Raw genomic sequence first — 19,797 nt, forward strand, 5'->3', positions numbered from 1 at the left:
GCACCAGAAGACAAAAATCAAATTCTGAGTCATCGGGTAGAATTTTACTGTACTCCTTTCTTTCTCCTCATGTTCCAAGGGACCACTCCTGCTCTTTAGATATTTCAGCTTGAATTAAAGAAATGGCTCACAGATCACGCCGCTCCTGGAAATGTCTTGCAAAGTCCTACATGTTTTGTTTAGCTTTGAGCTCATCTGGGGTCTTCCTGTGCCAACCCAACCCTATTTGATCTATAAAATATTTAACATCTTCAATGCTTTTGGATTCCCAGTCCTAAGCTTTGACTATAAAATAGTATCTTCTACATGAAGAAGATAATATCAAATAAAACATGTTTTCAATTTTCATTTCTTTTTTTTCTTTATTATCACATTGCCATTAATCAACACTTCAGTAAAGTTGCAGGCCTCTGTTTAATTAATGCACTAATTTACTTATTCATTCATTTTTAATTTTTAGTTTAAAATGATTGTCAGTTAACTTAGTAATTGCAAGAATAATACAGAGATCTTCCATGTGTCCTTCACCTGACTTCCCCCAGTGACAACATCTAACAAAACCATAGTAGAATTACCTAACCAGGAAATTGACATCAGTACAACACAGATGTTATTCAGACCGCAACAGTGATTATATGCATTCTTTTTTTTGGGTGAACAATTATGTGAAGTATTATCACATGCATAGATCTGTATAACCACCACCACAATCAGGATACAGAACTCTTCCATTACCCTGAAGAAATTTTCTCATGCTATTCCTTTATTGTCACATACTCCTGGCAGCTCTAACCCCTGACAAATACTGATCTGTTATTCATCACTATAACTTTGTTATTTTGAGAGTGTTATGTAAATAGATCATAAACAAGGTAATTTTTTTAAATCGGCTTTGTAAAATTCAGTGTAATGCTCTTGACGTCCACACATATTGTTGTATGTACCAGTACTTTTTTCCCATTTTATTGCTAAGTAGTATTCCATGGTCATCCATTCACCAGATGTAGGACATCTGGGTTATATCCAGTTTTTGGCTATTACAAACAATGCTTCTAGCAGCATTTCTATAAACAGGATGTTGTGTGACCATGTATCTTTATTTCTTTGCGGTAAACACCTAGGAATAAAATTGCTGGGTCATCTGGTGAGTGTATGTTTAATCTTATAAAAACTGCCAATATATTTTCCAGAGTGACTATGTCATTTTACTTCCCACTACCAATGTATGAGCTATCCACTCTTTCTATATCCTTGCCAGAATTTCATGTTTTTACTAATTTCTATTATAGCCATTCTCTTAGGTGCATAGTACTCTCTGTGCCTTTAATTTGCATTTCCTTAATGGCTAATGAAGTTGAACATACTTTCATGGGCTTATCTGTCATCTGTATATCCTCTTTGGTGAAATGTCTGTTCCTGTCTTTTGCTCATTTTCTAGTTGGATTTCTTGGCTTTTTACTATTGATTTTACAGTTTTTTAAATATTCAGGATATAAGTTCCTTTGTTGGGTAGGTGATTTGCAAATATTTTCTCTCAGTCTGTGGCTTCTTGTCTTTTCATTCTCTTAACAGGCTTTCACATTGCAATGGTTTTAAATTTTAATGAACTCTAACCTTCAGTTTTTCCTTTTATAGATCATGCCTTTGGTATTGAATCTAAGAACTCTTTGCCTAATTCTAAGTCATGATGTTTTTCACCTATTTTTTCCCTAAAAGTTTTATAGTTTTACATTTCATATTTAGAAATATGTCTCCATTTTTAAGTTAATTTTTATATAAGGTTGAGGTTTAGGTTGAGTTTTTCTTTTTTTTTTTTAACTTACGGATATCCAGTTGTTGAAATGACTGTCTGTCCTCCTTTCTTTCAATTGTTTTTGCACTGTTGTGAAAAATCAGTTGGGGTCTATTCTGGAGTCCGCTATGTTCCATTGATCTATGTGTCTGTCCATCTGCTAACACCACACTATCCTGACTGCTGTGGCTATATTGTGTCTTAACTTCAGGTAGTGTGATTCCTCCAATCTCATTCTTCCTTTTCAAAACTGTTTTATGTATTCGACATTCTCTGCTTTTCCATATAAATGTTTAAATCAGCTTGTTTATATTTACAAAAAATCCTGTTAGGATTTTGATGAGGATGGCATTAAATCTGTAGATCAGTTTGGGAAGAATCAACATTTTTGCTACCTTAAGTTTTCTAATCCATGAACACAGTATGTCTTTCCATTTATTTCAGCCTTTTAATACTGTATCATTTTGTAGTTTTTAGCATATAGGCCATATACATGATTTGTTAAAAATGTGTTTCTATATTTCAATTTGGGGATACTATAAATGGTGTTGTACTTTAAATTTTCATTTCCATTGCTAAAGCTTGATTTATTCATTGTTAGTATATAAAAATGGTTTATTTTTATGTGATAATCCTTTATCTCTGACAAAGTCAAGTTCCCTTATAGTTCTCAAAGGCTTTTAAAAACATATAGATTCTTTGTGATTTTCTACATAGATAGTAATTTAGCATGACTCTTTCTGGTACTAGGTTTACACTACAACTTTGTACATAGGGGACCTGTCATAATGTTTTTCTCTTTTTTACAGGCTGTTCAAAGCTTTTAAAATGTTTCTCTCTTCTTTAATTCTATGGCCCTAAATCAAGTAATAACATTAGATAAGGCTTTGCATCTCTAATATTCTATTCCTAAATTGGAAATTCTATCTTTTTCTCTTCCTTCATCTTGACCTGATTGTAATATCAAAGGTCATACTGATGCCATCAGTACGTCTCTGCAGAAAAGGATTTTTGAAGCATTAAAGTTTGGAGATAAGAACCTCATAATAAAAATAGCCATAGAGGCAAATCTTTCTCTCTTGTGAAAAATATAATAACTACAAGTTTCTTTCTATATAAAAATATGCTTTTTAATTTAACCATTAGATATGATTATATCCATGAGTATACAAGACTTTTTTCAGGTTTATCCTTCTCTAAAATATTCTACATCCAATAGCAGAAATCATATTTCTTCTCAGATATTCTCATTAGATGTCTTCTTTGCAGAGGAAATTTATGCTAATAGTTGTCTCTTCCATTCATCTAAAATTGCCACCACTTACCTACCCAAACTTCCTTATCATAAGTAAGCTGTGCTTGCTGGACAATTAAGTCCAGCATATGGAGAGTGGGTTTCAAATTTATTGCATTTGTTTATGTTTGAGTTCCTTGTTGGGAGGCATTCTCCCCTTGGAGGGCCTCAGAATCCTAGGAGGTGAATTTGGGTATATTGGTCCAAAAAGCTGTCCATGGATCGCCACTTTTCCTTAAAGAATTACTAGCTAACGTTTTCTGTGTTTCTTAACAAGAGTATTTTTAACATCATAAACATGGCTGCTGAAGGCCTCTCTTTTCCAATTGGATTAGTATCAAATTTAAAAACCCCACAAGGGAGATCTACTATTCATTGTCTCTTTTGCGTCCTTTGCTGAACTGTTCTTATGAACTTCCTGATCCCAAGATGTGATAAGCATTAGTCTTGAAAATCCCTGTACATAAGAGAAAGTTGGTACTCTTTCTTAATCTGTGATATATACCTAAGTCAAATGGACTGAAAAGTACTGAAAAACTGTATTTACTATTTTAAAAATAACTAAACTCTATGCATTGTTAATTTTAAGAGACTTTTTGCTGACAAAATCAACAACTCAAGTGAATAGAACTGATGCTATAGAGAAGATTTTGAAAGAAAAACCTGGTCTGTTAGACAAGTAAGAGTTGATATATATTTGTATGATGCCAAAGTAGGATATTGGCAACAGGGGAGATCTTTTGTTCAGAAGGTAAACCATACTAAAGACAGTGCAATAAAATTGAGTTAATTGAATTAAAATTAAAATTCTTGATGTAGCTCACAGAAGTGAACAGCACACTTTCTAACAGATTCCTATTTACACTGGTTGCTACACTTTTAAAATAAGCATTATTATTATTATTATTATTATTTGCCTCCTTCAATTTTAACGTCCTGAGACAAAGTCTTAATTCCCCTGCCCGAGGTCCACCTTTACTTATAAATCAAAATATACACTTGTTTGCCAAAACTCAACTAATATCCTCAAGTTACTGAATATCTTATCTGCACTCCACCAGAAAAGAACAGATCAGAGTGTTAATTTTTAAAATGCAAAAAAAGAAAAAATAATCCAGGGTAGTCAACCTGAGGTCAGCATACACTCACCCCAATTTCCTAAATCTGCTGCCTCTATATATGATGTTCTGAATAATGAGAATGGACCTTCAGTCAAGATAATAGCCTTTAAACCCTCCTTAATTATACAACCAGGCGATTTGGCAGATTCCTGGATCATGGGGAAGAGAGGGAGAGTGTGCTCAAATATTAAAATAAAATGGGTGGGGGAGGCAATGCATATATGGGAGCAGTCTCTACATGGGAAATTTCTGTACCTTTTGCTTAATTTTGCTGTGCATCTGAAACTTCTCTAAAAACTCAAATCTATTTAATTAACAAATAAATGGCACCCTCTGCTAATCTTCACCTAAACTGAAATCAAACTATCCTAAATGTGCACCAGTTAAATATTCCTTTTCTTTTTTCTGTGTATTTCAAGTCAAAATGACATATTACCAACCCACTGCACTTTAGGTATGAGTCCTACATCAATGAGGCTGATAGAGAATTCTGCTGAAGGCTCATGAAGCCGCACAGCATTTGGGGGTGATAAATACATCTCGTGACAGTAACAGAGCCTCATCAACACCAGGATACTGAGTTTCATTCATCCGACACTCATACGAGGAAGATTCTAAAATACTTTTTCATGTACTTATATTTCTCTGCCAGTAAAGAAAAAGAATTCTGAGTACTTCTGGCTACCTTATCAGTAGGTACAGAAAACCCTCCTGTTTTCCAAATTTAGGAATTAGTTTTAGAAGTCTCAGTTCTGATATTCCCTTCTTGCCCCAATAGCTAATTCTGCCTTCTGTTTCTTGGCATTGATTCTGCAGTAGACTGGGGAGATCCTCCTTATTAAAAGGGGTATTAATTAATGTCAATGTGGGCTTTCAAACTTGTAACATTTGAAAAATCAAAAGACATAGAAAAGGAGAGAGCTTTAGTAAAAACAAGGAGAATGCTAAGAGTGTACATATATATTTGGGGAAACTGGTATTCTAGCCTGTGGGTATAAGCAGGGTAGCGTATATTAGATTACTATAGTTTACAAAGCCTAAGATGTAAAATGATCCATATTTTCCTTCCATGCAATGTTATAATGAACAAAATAGTTGCCATATAATTAGCTTTAAGGATGATAGGAGGCTGATTTTTGTTGAAATGTTATTCCAATCCTAGAGCCAGGCTAATTTCCATGGCAGCAACACTATGAAGAGAGTTCAGACTGTTTCAAAGCAATCTACTAGACTAAAAGAATATGCTAGATTAAAAGAACCAAACAGATAACTGTCAAGAAAATCAAAAATAATTTTAAAGTCTTTTTTATCAGAAAGTTTATGAATGTGCAGTGAAATAAAAAGAAAGGCACCGCTTTCTTTTTCGGGCAGTCTAAAAGAATATACCTCAACAAGGGTTACTGGCAAATGTTTGTCTCCACTCATGAAGCTGGACAGAAACAGATTTCAGCAACTGAATTCGATGTGTGCTTCCCATAATCCTGCAAACACATTTCAAAGTACTGTAATTCTATTGCTGTTCCAGGGTTGTTGAGGAGAAAATATGCTTGGCATCCTTTGGAATTGGCATAGCCAATGTTTTTCAAAACAGACTAAATCCCTGGCACCTTTCCTAAGCTTATTAAAGTGCTGTATTTGCCTTCCACGTGTCACTTTTTAACCAGAACGGTCTCTTAATTTTACCCTAAGTCTACGACAGCTCCCATGTTTTAAGACAGCCAGAATTTTGTTTTGCACATGTAACAGGGGAATACATGGCCCCTTCATGAACACTTTTTATTTTTGCAGGGTGAAGTTATTAAGCAGAAAGTGTCATTAGATCTGCTGTCATTGTTTTACCGATGAGAAAAAGAAGTAAGTTTCAAGATGATAGGCCTAACTGACACTCAACTGCCGCGATAATACTCACTAACCAGGTGAGGAGCCTTAGGGTTTAAAATCCACTCTAATCACTTAGAAAAAAAAATTCTGTTTTAAGTGAATTGTTTTAAAGAAGCTTAGTTATGTTACAAGCCTATGATAAAAATACAAAGTGAACTGATAATTATCAGCCAAATAAATGAAATACAGTGTCAAGCCTGTGTCTGGAGAAAAGGATAGCAGTTACATTAAAGATCTCCTATGTGGTGGAGGGAGATGAGGGTGAGGAGGCAGGGGGAGAGAGAGAGAGAGAACACACAGCTAGATAAGTAGGTGTGCAGCTGTGGACTGCATTTGCTCTGCGGGGTAATGATGCATGGAATATTGAGGTTCTTTATGATGGAGGTTTTCAGTATACCTATGATATTAGCAATAAACAATGAGGTTGAATTTATCTTTTACATTAGATAACAAGATAACATCAGAAGCTCTCAAAATTGCCCTCCATACTCCTTCTCAATGAGCCCCTGAGGGTCTCCTGGCTGCCAGAGAAAGTATCTTTATAGGGGAAAAAATACATTCCCTGCACAAGGAAGAAACATATCCCTTTATCACTTGTTACAACTGTGAAACAAAAGTTTCTTGGAGACTAGCTGCGATGCCTTTTGTTGCTCTTTTCCACGATCATTTTTCACTGTCCTCTTGCTGTCACATAAATGAATCCAAGATGAAGCCTAAATTGTTACTTCTCTCAAAGCTATCTATCCTTTAACAGGGGATCAAAGAAATACGCAAAGAAGAAACTCTAACTGTGCTAATTTGGGGGTCTAGGTATATCCGTGGACAAGAGATTTACTAACACCCATAAAGTCTCAAAGTCATACTAATGCCTCCATCTCTGAACAAGACCATTGTTCACACTCTGACTAGTTTCCACTCTTCTTTCGGCTACAATTGTGATGGCTCGGATTATGCATATGAGGAAAGCTGTACCTCAAGTAAGGGTACCAATACACTCTCTGCACATATAAAAGGCAAGGATGAAGCATCTTAACAGTCTTATATTATCTATTCTATAAAAACCTGGTATGTGAAATCTGGAATGCTGAAGGTTGCCTAGTTCTGTTACCACATTTCTTACAAATGGAGAAATTGAGGCTTACAGAGGGATTGTACAATATCACTCTGATAGTGGTAGAGCCAGGATTGGAATGTGTCTCTTGATTACTAGCCTGGTAAGATACTGCATATAACCAGAATGTAACCAGATAGTTTCCCAGTTTCCCTCCCAATGTTGAGGATGATTACCCAAATGTGATCTGTAATACAAACTTCTGTTTATGGAATATGTAGTCTTTCTATTGACGAAAGAGTGCATATTTCAAGACCAAAGGGAACCACATCGTTTCCCTAATGGTTTCCTCAGGCCACTATATTTTCATATTCAAGGATTATGAGTTGAACAAACCTTGATATGTAGTATTAAAGTGCTTCCCATTATTCACCTATTGATTCAAGGTTTGTTTAATAGAATTCATTTTCATTCCAAAGCACTTTGACCGTGAACTCCCAGGAACAACAATATTACATCTAAAACTAGGAAAAGACTTAAATGTATAATTTGTCAAACTCCTATCTCAGAAAAATACTGATTTTTGAGTATTTGTCAATAAAATATTTTCAATATATTTTAGTAAGGTTTAAGTGCAAATCTCTTGGTGAATTTTGTTAAGGACTCAAATACAGTCTCCTGAAATTCATTAGTCTAATGCATACATTCTCATATGATTTGTTCTTTTGTATGCTTCCTCACTCCTCAGCTAGATCATATACTTCTCTAAGTGTAAGAATCACTTTATCAGATCTTATATTCTTCCCTGCACCCAAGACAGGACATGTCAGAGTCAGTGCTCCACATATAGTTCTAGAATAAGAAGATTTATTACTTATCTCCAAGACAGTGGCTATAGAGTTTATTTGAAGGGCACAGGCTTCAGACACAGAAAATATTGGATAAGAAGATACAAATCCCCCAGCTGTGTGATCTTACAGAAATTACTTGACCAAGCTGTTTCTCACTTATAATACTGACAAAAATATCAATGATTCTAAGTTACCTCACAAGCTCGTGAAATGAGATAACATTTGTGAAATACCTAGTATATTTCCTGCTTTATGCAATGGACATAAGCAACAAATGCTCACTCCCTTTTCTCTCTGTTCTTTAATTAGAGTCAAATAATTACAGAAATGATCTGGAAAGGCCCTAATGGAAAAAAAGAGGGGGGAAAATCATACTATAGAATCACACGGAACAAGTTACTTTACTTCAATTCTTACTTGTAAAATCAAGATAATAATATTATCCTCACAAAACTAATGGGAGGACTATGTGAGGATAATGTATACAAAGCAATTAGTACATTGCCTAGTTCAAAGTAGATGGTTAGCATGTGATACTTATTGATGGAGTATTTTACTCGAAGGTCCTCATTAGTTCATTAGTATGAACTCAGTTTTTAATATATTCGTCAGTTCTAAAATTATAATTGAGGCAATATTGCCTAACTGTATTTATGGTACATCCATGGCAGTATCTGTAGACCCTTGTACATCAAGTATTTATGGGTAGCTTCTAGATTTATTCTCAGTCTGTATTAGTATGTCCCCTGGACCCCTGTTCAATAGAGACAAAGGCCACCACTAAATATACTCCTGAGGGAGGAGGAGGAGCACAGTGCTGGGGCCACAACAGAGAGAAAAGGAAAACACTGGGGACGTGAAAATGAAGACTCTATCTTTCTAAACATTCACCAAAGCAGGGAAAATCATGTCATCAACTCCAACGTCCACATACCCAGTTTCAACGATCATCAAAATGTTGCCAATTTTGTTTTCTCTATCAGGTCCTAACTCATGTGTGAGTGTTGGAATATTTTAAAGATAATACCAGGCATCATGTCAGTTCACCCACAAATACTTCAGTATGCATGAAATAGACTTTTTACTAAGATAAATACTATGCCACTATTATACCCCCCAAATGATGCTAATTCTACACTATCAATTAATACTCAGTCCATATTTAAATTGATCTGATTTTCTCAAAAAGTTTTTACAGTTGATTTTGTTCTAATCAAGATTCCAACATAGTCTATACATTAATTAATTGTGATTTCTCTTACATCTCTTTTATTCTAAGGGAGTCATTTCCTTTTCTTTGGCTATCTGAGTTATGAGTAAATTTGTGACCCTAACTCAGAGATGTTGCCTGGAATTGGAAAGCAAGAAATCAAGTTAGAATGACTCATTGTAAATGGTCAGATATGGTGACCCATTATATGTTATTCAGTGAACACTAACAAACACTAAATAATAAGTTGACTGTACCTACTGAATGTGAATGTTACCCTTTAAAAACAAAACAAAAGAACCAAAAAAATAACTAAAAGCCATCTTATTTTTCTCGCTTAACCTCACTCCTATGTAGCATGGTTGCTTTACTGTCCTACTCTACTTTTCAGGAGGTAAATGATACTCTCTCGAGTCATACAGGGTATATCACGGGAATCGTTAATGTGCTAGTGATGAAAAAAAATTCAGTTTATTTCTCTCCTCCAGGATTATCCTCTGGAGAAACCCTGCTCCAAGCTTTTATTCTGCAGCACAGTCTGGAGCTTGTTCTTCCATGAAAATTTTAGCTTCAAGGAGAATTTAGCTGATAAACTCTAAAATGATCTGTACTTTTCACTCTTGAACACATTAGAACATTTTCCTTAACCATTCTCATTGCTCTTTAGTTTCTACGGGCTTGGCAATGTCCTGAGTGCTATTATTAATCTGAATCATGCATTTTGCTGCAAAATGACGTAAGAGTTATTGTATTCACAGCTCCTCATAGGAGCAGATTCTTAGAGGTGAGCAAAGTTCATTCCTAGAAGTTATTTTTGGACCACTAGAATTTCACTTAGTACAGAAATTGACTCTAGAATTTACACTTTTAAAAATCCACACTAGTGTCTATAGTCCCTTAGTTTATATCATTTATCCAGTGCATTTTATTCTTTATCAAATATATCTTCTAGGTTTACTTTCCCTCTGGCATTCAAAGTTCTCACAAATCTCACCTAAAGGTAGAATTTCTCTGAAGCTAATAGAATGTAACCTCTGGGTTCTTCACTTGCATGGGTTCATTTCAAGGCCCTGGCAGGGCCTTAGCAATGCACTCATATAGCCAGGCATTTCTGAAGAATTTGTAGAAGTATCATACTTTATATTCTGTTAAGACCAGTGTCTCTTTCCACTTTGATTTTGCCTCATGTCAGATGGCACTGGAGGGATCACGGTCATAGGCCTTTCTACAGTCTGACTAAATAGAAGTTGACAAGCTATCTGATACTGATGAGGATAACATAAAACTCACAATTTGCCATTATAATGAGGACATTGATGACAATTTTGTTAATGAGTGCCATCTATTCAAAGAGTGTGTAAGATTAGCCGTTACCCAAGAAAATTTGATTTGTCAAGCCACGTTTCAGCTTACATATGAAAGAATTTGAACAGTAGTTTTATCAAATATGACAACCCTGAACAAATTATATGACATTATTAATAATGAGTTGTGAAGCTAAAAGAACCTGTTTTAAACCAGCAATGACAAAAACAAAATTCTATTTATCACACTACAGGTAAAAAGCAATCATCTCTCTATTCTTTCCATAGATATTTATATTACAAAACCATTGTCATATGAAGAGGTAATTAACAGGTATCAGGGAAAATTTGCATAAAGAAAAGTAGTGTAGAGGTGTTCAAGCCATGATTTAATAAAAAATTTTATTTTCCCAGATTTTAAAGATGTTTGTCAGCTTTCTAAGATTTGAAGTTTGTTGAAGTTTATTTTCCCCTTCTAAATATTTTTGTTCATACGTAATATTGCATTCAAAATTTTACAGTATTTCTCTTAAAGAGGGCTCCGAAATATATAAGCTTTAGAACCCATCAAGCCTAGATATGCCCCTGATCTGAGCACCCATTACCCACTGAAAAGTATGTCTCATTATTTCCCAATATGAACACTCTGTATTAGTTGAGCCAGCTTCCATTCATGCTCATAAATAAGGCAGTTTCCTTACCATCCCTCAAACATACCATACTGATGCTTGCTTCTACCTCCATTCAGGTTAGCTTGTCAGGCATCCTCAAGTTGCCCGACTATGTCAATATTCTTCTTCATGCCTAAAGATGTACCTCAGGAGCCATCACCTATGGGAGGTTTTTCTTGATTTGATCATCCCTCCTCAGATGCAGTTAGTCACTCCTTTCTCTGAATCAGCTTTCACGCTGTATTAACTTACACAGAGGTTAAGTACTATAAGTCAATTCCCTCACTAGATTGTGATTGTTCTCAGAGCAGGAAGAAGCTCTTTTAGGTGAGTTTCTGACAGAATGCTATGTTATTTTCCTCACTGTGGGCTTTCAAGTGATGCTGGTTGAATCAGTAGTAGGTAGGTGTGTAGCAGAATCCTATTTTTGAACACAGCAGAATTCCATCTCTATGAAGCTATGTTTTCCTGTCTACTCAAGCCAAAACAGATTTCTCTCATTTTAAAAATGTCCTTTTGCATTATGATCTACATCAGGATCACTTATCATGTAACAATATCAATTATTACATGTTGTCTTCCCATGTGAATTGAGAGTAGAAACTGACAGAAACTTCTTTTGGAGCTCTCTTAGAGCCTTGCTATTCAACTAAATTGCTGAAGTGCATTTTAAAGCCTATTTTATTTATGTCTCCACTACAAAATATTCTTTTACTTATTTTCCTTTATGATAGACTGTAACATTCACAATCGTTGCCATAGCTTTCCACTATCTGTACGCTCATTTACTGGGTATTTTCTCTGAACACACTCACTTAAAGTATATATATTAATTATATATAATTAGTTTATATTATTATATATAAATATATATATAATCAAAAAGGAAACAGCTTAAGTAGAAAGTCAGGATTGATAGCCACAAAGAGCAGTTACAATTTCTAGATTCTGTCAAATGCTCTGACTCCAAACCTACTTCCTGGTTACTAAACAGAAAGATTATTAAAAGTTAGAAAGATGTTGAAGACTTATAGCACCAAACTGAGACTTTCACCTTAACATAATACATTCATTCATGTAACTGATATTTATTGTCTTTCTCCAGCATGGCTGGATACTCAAGATACCTGGTTTCATTGAGATCCTACTGGGAGAAGATGGGGGGAAGAGCAATCAATGCAAATAAGTACACAAGTTAACGTGAGCTAGAATAAATTCACTGAAGAAAATAAAATGGAGTAATATAAAAGAGACTGGGATGAGAGTCATTTTTGATTGGGCAATTGTAAAAATAAAAATTAAAAAAAGATAGCTTTCTCATTGAATTGTTATTTGTAAAGACTATGTGTATGATTTGAAATAATCCATGTATACCACCAAGGTATATGTCTTTCATTTTGGCAAATACGAGACCATATTTCATTTTGAAGTTGATAGATTTGGATAAAAGTCTCAATTCTATCACTTACCAGCTGTGAAATCTTGGCCAAGTAATCTAATCTCTGTAAGCCTCAATTTCCTTATTAGAAAAATGAGGACAATCAAAATACAATAAACTTAAAATAAAAATTATAGGATTGCTATAACGAAAGGAAGTAATATACTTAGTAGAGTGCCTGGTACATCATAAGCAGACTTTTGCAAAAGTCCTATGGCAATTTCACCATTTGGCAATTGTCAGGCCCTTTCGATACATAAAAAGAGCTTTGGCAGTTCGAAATTGGCAGAAGCTGTATATTTCCTACTTTCCCCTGAAACCTCACTATCAGGTGATATGCTTCACTGAAAACAGGTTTTCGACCAAATTCTGTCATTTGTACAAATATTTATAAGCACAAAACATCCATAACTGCGTGTAGCTCAGGTTAATTCCCACTGTGCACTGAAACGCACAGACTGACACCTTGCAGTAAAGATTTACTCTGCGCAGATGTTATGATATTTCTATAGGAAGAACAGCCAATGTGGTAGGTAGTCTCTCATCAGGTGGCAGAGTCTTCTGTGAAGTGAAGGGACACTATATCAGCGGGTTTCTAGATACTGAGTTCTGCACAGAGGATTACAGGTTTGCTGGGCTTCCCAGATTCTTATATCTGGTTATAAGGGTAGCGAGACCTGTGTTATCTTTCCAACTAGCCTTCTCTCTTGAACACCACTAATGAAACATATTTCTAACATCTCTTATTCTAACTGCAAACTCTCTGGTGTAAATTTGATTAAAATACTAAATAACTATTTTTGTTTTGTTGATTCCAACTTAAGGTACATCAAGGGCTAATTTACTGGTCCTACAGTGAAGTTGTCATAATTTATCCACATATTTATATCACTGTATATACTAAAGTATTTTAAAGTAAAATACTCTACCATATAACAGCTTAATAATATTAGCTGTTATTTTCAATATACTAAAAATATAGGTAGAACCCTTGTGTGACAATAGGATTATTTTAAAGAAGAATCCAATTATCCTACTATTGGATAATTATCTATTTTTCCCATCCCTAATGACTCCGTGAAAGTAAACAAGGCTTTTAGGAAGAATTGATTAGCTCTTTTTGGTCAGCAGTTAACCTGAACATTAACCTTCATAAACTTGCAAACCATGTTGGAGAAACAGTAGGTGTTTAATAGAGCTTTACTTTTGTATAGATGAGAACAGTCCAACAGTACTGATTATTGATTTCATTATCATGACTAACAGTGTTTTAAATGGAAAGAGAACATGAAAATTAATATTTCTCTTTGACTATTTCTAGTTTTACTTGTTTGTAGTAGAAATGGCATGGTGAACAACAGAAATATAAAAAACACTCAACCCAGCTTTGCCACTGACTAGCTGTGTGATTATACACAATTCATAGTTTCTGTGCTTCAATTTCCTCATCTAAAAAGTATGGATCGTACCCACTGTTCCTAACTGGCAGGGGTGTTTTGAAAAGAAAATGAAATTATACATGAGGATAGGTGCTAAAATTTTTTAAAGTACTATACTAATATAGACTGCTATTATTAGTAGTAGTTCTCTTTTGGTTTGGTTCCTAATCAGACAGCATAATAACGCCAGAGCCACTGATAACAGCATTAGTGACAATAGTCCAATTAGACATCAATGGATGGCAGAAGGTAGACTTCAGAAATAAAGCAGCATATAGAAGTCATTCATTTTTCATAAATGCCAAAGTGAAAGAAATTAATTTTTCTTCAGCTGAGAAGCTAATGCTATTATTTATAGAACTGTAATAAGCTATTCACTAGTTTTCCATCTCCAACATTTTATATTTATATTCAAAATACTAGAAGATATGGTTTCTTGATATTTTTTAGTTCTATTTGAGTACACTGTAAGGATCGATCTTGGAGGATAGGTAGTTGCCTACAAGCTATGCTTTCAAAAACACAGAAGGTTCTTCTTCCTCCATTCTTATTTCTACATTCCTGAAAAGGCCAAGACCATTTGCATCAACTTGTATAAGTTTTCTTAAGAAAATTTTGACTGGATTAGCTGTTTCCTGACACTGGAGGATACATTACTAGCCAAACTGTAGGGATTTGTTTAATTGGTAATTTAACGTCATAGTCCAGGAAGCAAGTGTCCTGAGATATTGATGATAATGGAATTGATGAAACAATGTAGAGAAAGCTCTAAAATAACGTTCTGTCTTGGTCTAATAAAATGTAAGGGGAACAGAGGAAGAGAGAAGGGACAGCAGGGGACTGCTTGAGAACACCAACACATGGGACGAAGAGTTGAGGTGAACAGATGACCAACTTGACATACTTCACCATTTTGCTTGAGATCAATTTTGAAAACAGAATTCAGCAATCAATTGACTTGAATAAAACTCAATTTGCCTCCATTCCCTAAGTGAGGAGCTGCCTTCAGAGTCCCCAGGCATCTAAAGATAGGGAGGCCATCTGAGGATAAAAGAGTTCTAAAGACAAACTTTACCTCCTTTACAATTCAGCCTCTAGTCAGCCTTGGATAGAAAATGTTATTTAATTAAACTTTATCATGTAATGCTTTGTGTGAAGTTAGATATTTTTTCAATTTAACAGCCAGTTACTAATGGCTGTGATAAAAATCTGTAAGATATATAGGTTAAAAAAACAGAGGGCCCTTAATGTCTAGGAACTCATGTCTTATAACCCTCTCTTATTATTGCTCATCTGTAGGCACTTATATCTTCATCCTGCAGGATCTGTAATCAAACCTAACCAAGGCAAACTGTACACAGGAGCCATATCTCTATCACTGAGTGAGATTTTGAATTTATCCTGTTGTTCTAAGTCATATATCCAATATACCTCAACTTCTCTTTTAAACCATGTGTGTCCAAATTCATGCTACTGAACAAGTCTTGATTTCTGATTATGTATTTGTTCTTTGGGATGGAAGCCCTGTCTGGATCCTAAATACTAAATACTACAGCATGTCTGGGGCCTTGAAAAACTTTCCACATGTTGCCAATTACCTTTCTCTGTATTTCCTCCATCTGCCAGGAACCTTGATCAAAAGTGAACATGACCACCTACAAACAGGTTACAATATACCTGAAACTGTCAATCACCACTTTCAGAAGCCTCATGTTTCTGTGACCTTACACATCAGATCAGATTCCCCCGGACTCCACTGCCAGCCAAGTTCAAGCACAACTTAACCACATGTGATTGAATATTCTAATTTAAACTACTGATCATCCCTCTCAGGAATTGGTCTTACGGTTATGTCAGCAAACCGTTCTCATTTCACTTGTTTACTTTTCCTTCCACCACTAGCTTTGAGGCTGAGCCTACTTGAGTTATTGCAGTCACCTTATCAGTCATTTTCCTATTCATAATCACAGCATGTACACAAATTTTCTACTATGCCCTATCTGCTCTTACAATCCAAAAGTGTACATTATTTTTATTTTGTTCACATCTTCAAAACAGAAGATTAATCTGTAACTACCTGTTGTCTTCAGGAAATATCTACAATTAATGTACTGATATCTTAAAGAAAGTGACAAGGAAGGAAGGGAGGGAAGGAGGAGAAAAGAGAGAGAGGAAGGAGGAAGGAAGGAAGGTTGGTTGGAATTAAGCACAGTGAAAAACTCAGTGTTTTGGCTTGTTGGCTTAGATCTCTAAGTATATTTCAAATGGAACATTAAAAATCTACAATTTGTGACACTAATGTGAAAATTTCTCCCTTAATACAAACTGTCTTTAGTATTTTTCAGCTGAAACTAAAATAAAAAACACACTGCTCTCTAACTATTCAAGAAATACACTCATTATGCTACATAAGATACCATTAATGAAGAAATAAATTTTTTTAACATTAAAATTTTATATTTGTGATTTACATTAATTTCACAGGATAGTACATGGAATTGTTTGCTCCTATGATTAAAGAACTTATCTTGAAAGCACTGCCCTAGATGGCAGAGGAGAAAATGCTAGCACAAGTCGGAACAACAAAACGTGAAGGTGTAAATTGCATTCAACAGTCAAGTCTAGAAAAACGCATTAGAAAAAAAATTTCATATTACTCTTTAGGATTTGAACTGAAGTGTAATTATAAGATAATGAAAGTTATTTTCTTGTGTGATACATCAACTGGCTCTAACGGCAGCGCCCCCAATTGAAATCCACCCCGATTTGCAGCAATGTCAATAATGTTAGAGTATGTATATGGCCTCACCAGGTGACTGTGTGAAATGAACAATATATTTGTTTTGGTTATGAGTTCCAATTATATTGGTGTAGTAAATATCACCCCATAAATCATTAAATGGTGTAAACAGAGATAGAAAAAGTACATATGATAAGAATACAAGCTTCTATTCTCATATAAAATTGTGAAAATATCAGTTTCAAAGTCATGTAAAAAACCAGTAACATTCAAAGATTGGAATGACAATTCTAAGATGGTAACCAAGAAAACTTCACTTTGTTTATGGAGAAAAGAATAATTATGACCATAAAATAACCAAAGTAGAAAGTAATGTACATTTCAAGAAAGAAAATTGTATAAATTCAGGTTCATAATACACTCCTTCCCAAAAGGGGACTTAAAAAGGGTAAAAAAGATTAAAGTATCATTGAAATTAAGACAATATCTCAATCGCATAACACAACTCTGAGGAATATCACCCAGATATAAACATTCTGAATGAAATGAAAAGAATATGTTAAAAATCAACTACAGAGAGGCCGATGTAATTTTTTGGCATATAAACAGAAGAAAGTATGAAAAAACACACTCGATTTCTCAAATTGAATAGAAAACAGAGAGAGTATTATGCTGGCCACGAAACAAACTGAGGAAATATGACAGTATCACCTAATTTTAAAATGCAATTAAAGTAGAAAATTGCTGGGATTTTACTGGTAAAAGCTAAGCTACTGGAATGGAAGACAGGAGTGAGTACATCACAGATAATGCAATAAAGGACAAAGAATAAAACCCATTAAGAAAAAAATGGGTACTCATAAAATGGGAGCTCAAAATCTAGATACTTGATATGCCTGATGAAAAGAAAAAAAATTAGCAGCAATAACAAAACATTCACAAGTATACAAGAAGAAAATCTATCAGAAATGACAGAAGTCCTGAGTCTGCAAAGCAAAATGTTTCACAGTTACAAGCAAAGTTTATAGTGGCAACAAAATAAATAGAGATATTTCTCATTATTCAACTTTGGAGATGGGGAAGGAATATTACAGATACTCAGATAGAAGGTCACTCTGGAGCATTAAGATATTTTTGGCTGCAAGGACAAGAGTAAGTGGATTAAAATGGTTTAAAAATAGGTTTTGCAATTCTTGTTGATTTGTTTCTCACTTGTTTTTGTTTTTATTTTCCTTACAAGAAATCTGAAAGAAGCTCTTCCACAGTTGGTACAGTGGCTCAGTGAGATCCACAAGGACCTGGGCCCTTTGTATCCTTTCACATGACACAGGCAGGAAGACTTCCGTCCTCAGTTTTTTTCTCACATGGCTATTGCATCATCCCTCATCATGTCCTCACACAGCCACACCCAAAAGCAAGAATAGAGGGTAGATACTTTCTCCTTATTTGTCTTACTTATTTACTTGACTAGAGATGATATATTAGAAGTATGAAGGATGGAGGTGCAATAATATTTAGTATTTTCATTAAGCTTTGTTTTACTTAAGTTTAATGTTAATTCCATGTTGTGTTTTAGTAAAAACAATACAGATTCTGTGTCTGTGGCTCCAGTCAGACATCCAGCACATACTGAACAAAGGAAGCTGAGGGACTGAATGGCGGGGGGCACTTCCCCAGGGGAGAGGGAAGGAGAAGAAACAAAGAATTGAACACGCATGCTGACTTTTCCGTACCACCCTCAACGCTAACCTGCTTCAGAGGGAGAGTGCAAGTAGGCAAGAAGAGCAGCCATAGATTGTTGGACAGTTACCAGCATCATGCTTTTCAGCAACATTTCAGCAGAGTTTGAAGCACTGTTTTACAATAAAACCATTACAACGAACTCCCCAATGAACTCCCCTTTAACCACCTCAAGCTAACACCCAATTAATTTTAAACACTGGTATAAAATCTGATTTAAACAATTAGACAAAGGAAAAATGATACCACTTATGCCTCTACAGTGTAATTAACTTCTCTCTCAGATGCTTGCATCGCCTAGAAGTCTAATGGCTTTTGAATGTAATTTCCATTTCTAATGGCGATCTTGCCACATCTGGCAGGAGATGATACAGTAATGCTGAAAAAGCCTCTGTGCAGTCCTCTTAATATCTTAAAGCCATGGTCAGGGGAATTAAGAATTTCACTGTAGAATACAAAAAATTGAGAGCAAGACCTAAGCAAACAAGATGCACTGGTAGAAGTTCTATAATTGCAGTATCATTGGCAGCTTTAAAGCTATTAGGCTGCTCTTTGCAGCCTCCTTCCTGTGGCAAATTCAGCCAGATAACTGTGTTAGTCCCCTTTTATTTTCTAATAGAAAACTTTGGACTGACCAGTGTTAACTGCTGGAATGAAGTGTTTATCCAGTACATCCAAACTGTCACAGCGGATTAGCTCAATCTCAACCATTGGCCAGTATTTCTGAATCATTTTTAGTTTGTCTACTCCTCCTTTATTTTCTTCTTTCTGTTCAGTGCTGCTGATTATTCTCCAGGAGACTCTTTTTAGCTCCAATCACAGTTTTACACGCAACAGATAGGTTTCTTTCTTCAGCTGTCAACTCCACATCCATCTCTGCTACTTTCTTTATTGCTTCTACCATTTCATCCTATCGCTCAGCCTCCTTGGCCAGCTTTGCCGTGTACACCAGAGTTTCCTGATAATGCACACTCTCCACTGGGGTCTGTCTAACAGATGGAAGTGGATAGGATCTCTCTCAGCCTCCTGCTCTACATCCAGGCAGCTCACTTATCTTTCTTGTTATGAGAAAAATCTTTCTTATAACACTCCAGCAATCTCTCCTTACATCTCTTCAGTTCAATAAGACCACAATACTACACTCTAGCTGTAAAGGAGGCTGAGGAAGTGATTTTCTAACATTTTCATGCTCTATTATCAAAGATAGGACCCTGACAGCAAGGAAGAAGTGAAAGGGGACTGGCTAATGGCTAGGCAACTCCAAG

At 35.2% G+C, this 19,797-nt stretch overlaps 1 pseudogene; it reads right to left on the reverse strand.

Annotated features, from left to right (window-relative positions):
* Positions 1-18,829: 18,829 nt before the first annotated feature.
* LOC102533477 (14-3-3 protein epsilon pseudogene) lies at positions 18,830-19,496 on the reverse strand (annotated as a pseudogene).
* Between the last annotated feature and the right edge of the window lie 301 nt (positions 19,497-19,797).

This window comes from Vicugna pacos, chromosome X (assembly GCF_048564905.1).
Source record: "Vicugna pacos chromosome X, VicPac4, whole genome shotgun sequence".
NCBI classification, from domain to species: Eukaryota; Metazoa; Chordata; class Mammalia; order Artiodactyla; family Camelidae; genus Vicugna; species Vicugna pacos.